Source organism: Oncorhynchus gorbuscha, linkage group LG05, assembly GCF_021184085.1.
Source record: "Oncorhynchus gorbuscha isolate QuinsamMale2020 ecotype Even-year linkage group LG05, OgorEven_v1.0, whole genome shotgun sequence".
Lineage (NCBI taxonomy): Eukaryota > Metazoa > Chordata > Actinopteri > Salmoniformes > Salmonidae > Oncorhynchus > Oncorhynchus gorbuscha.
This window is the reverse complement of record NC_060177.1, coordinates 72,599,119-72,601,989: the sequence shown is the minus strand read 5'-3', so window position 1 is coordinate 72,601,989 and position 2,871 is coordinate 72,599,119.

Genomic DNA, 2,871 nt, shown 5'->3' with positions numbered 1-2,871 from the left:
CCAGCCATCAGCTGGAGGAGGGGCGGGGAAAGTAGTCTGAGAAAATGAGGTCTTCAAGGGAACGCCTGCCACTCAACCACCACTACACGCGAAGAAGAGAGAACAAACTCCTGCTTGTTAATTAATTAGATTAGAATGGTGTGTTCTTATATGCACATTTGTTTAGCTATTTAGATTCACATATTTCTCACAGTAAAGCTACTCAATGTCAAAACCCTGGATATATAACCAGGCTTTCATTTGGAATTTGGAGATGAGGGAAGCCTATTTGGGGGAGGGACCAAATTAAGGTTGTGGTGAGATTTAGTGTTGGTGTTGTGGATGAGGCTAGGGCTAGGGTTAGGGTTGAACCGTGATGTGGACATGAAGTTAGGGTTAGGGTTGAACCGTGATGTGGACTTGAAGTTAGGGTTAGGGTTGAACCGGGATGTGGACATGAAGCTATGGTTAGGTTTGTTGTTGAGGCTAAGGTTAAGGTTAAACTAAGATGTGGACATGAAGTTAGGGTTAAGGCTAGGGTTAGGGTTGAACCGGAATGTGAACATGAAGCTAAGGTCAGGTTTAGGAGCGGTTTAGTTTGTGATGGTATCAAACCGTAGGTTGCATGGGTCTATTGCAGCTTCCTGCACTGTCTGTCTTAGGTCAAATCAGTCTGGTCTGGAGAGGCTGAGGGACCATGGAGAAGTTGTTTGTCAGAGAGATCAACAGTCAGACGGGTCAGCTTTGACGGTTTAATATGGGGGACAGCTTTGACAGTTCAATATGAGGAAGACATGGGCTGATGAAGTGCTACGGGTAAACAGGTAGAATAAATAATATTAATGCATGTAACTGCATCAATTAATTAAATAAGAAACAATTAAATAAATAATAATGAAGTAAATAATGAAAAATCACAAGGGATCAAAGGGATTAAGTGCTGTAAAAAGTGAAGTGCTTAATATAAAAATTAAAATAGATTAAAGACAAAATACTATATATAGAGACAAACGAGACAAGGTAAATCAATAATATTTTTCCTGAAATTCCTCCTTCTGTTGGTGGCCCTTCTGGCTCTCCTAATTGGTTCTCCAGCCCTCCACCGACCCCACCAGGCAAAGGCCATTCATACGCCAACCCTAACCTTAGCTCCTTGTCCACATCCTGTTTCAATCCCACCCCTACCTTCAACCACAACCCTAACCCTAGCCCTAGCTTCATGTCCACATCCCGATTAAATCCTAACCCACAACCAGAACCCTAACCTTATCTCCAATGATATAGTGGTAAAAAAAATAGGTGGGTAAACTATTATTGCTGTTCGCAGTGAATAAAGTAACGCTCCCTATACTTTCAATGAATTTTTCTGCAAAAGTTGGCTAAAACCTCACGGAAAATATAAAAGGTGCGCAAACTGTGGTTACCCTCCACTACACCACTGCGTATCTCTAACCCTAGGTCCAGCTTTTACCCTATTTTACATTCCACTGTGTTATTTACTTGTTTATTGTTTACTCCATGTGTAACTCTGTGTTGTTGTCTGTTCACACTGCTATGCTTTATCTTGGCCAGGTCGCAGTTGTAAATGAGAACTTGTTCTCAACTAGCCTACCTGGTTAAATAAAGGTGAAATAAAAAATTAAATAAAATGTAAAAAACTGGGATCAGGTGGTGGACTGACAGCTTATCTTAAGCGTATCACCAGGAGAACCTGCCCGTCGGTCGGCCTGTAGACAGCAGTGAGGTGAGTTAGCGGGCCAAGCTGAGGCAGCAGCAGTCAGCTCACCTCGCCGCGACGGCCCTAAGATGGATGGAGAGTCCCTGAGGGCCCCCGGCTGGGTCAATGGATGTCTCTTCTCTGTTTGTGTCTGATTGCAGAGTGACAGCCTCTTTAATCTCATTGCCTGTCTGTTTGTGCTGCTCTCCTCTTCTGGCTCTCCTGTCTATCTGCTGCTAGATTGGGGTGTTATCACTTTGGATGGGGTGACAAATACCAGTTTAGAAATTCTAACCAAAAAGTAGAGAGACTGTAGATTCTTTAACTAACAACTTTTTTATACGATTTGCAAAAATGGAGCAGTTAACAATCACTCAGTGGTGCAGAGTTACGGGCCTAACGAACAAAGTTGGGTCTCAGCTTTTCTTTTAAAAAGTTGCACAGTTCAAATCAAACTTTATTTGTCACATGCGCCGAATGAGTGAAATGCTTACTTACAAGCCTTTAACCAACAGTGCAGTTCAAGAAAGAGTTAAGAAAATATTTACCAAATAAACAAAAGTAAAAAATAATAAAAAGTAACACAATAAATAACAACAACAAGGCTATATACAGGGGGTACCGTTAACGAGTCTGTGTGCAGGTGTACAGATTAGTCGAGGTAATTTGTACAATATGTAGGTAGGGGTGATATGACTATGCATAGATAATAAACAGCGAGTTGCAGCAGTGTAAATTACAAATGGAGGGGGGGTCAATGTAAATAATCCGGTGGCCATTTGATTAATTGTTCAGCAGTCTTATGGCTTAGGGGTAGAAGCTGTTACGCTTGCCGTGTGGTAGCAGAGCAAACAGTCTGTGACTTGGGTGACTGGAGTCTCTGACAATTTTTTGGGCTTTCCTCTGACACAGCCTAGTATATACAGTAGGTCCTGGATGGCAAGAAGCTTGACCCCAGTTATGTACTGGTCCGTACTCACTACCCTCTGTAGAGCCTTACGGTCAGGCTGTGATGCAACTGGTTAGGATGCTCTCGATGGTGCAGCTGTAGAGTTTATGAGGATCTGGGGATCCATGACAAATATTTTCAGTCTCCCGAGGGGGAAAATGTGTTGTCGTGCCTTCTTCCTGACTGTCTTGGTGTGTTTGGACCAGGATAGTTCATTGGTGATGTG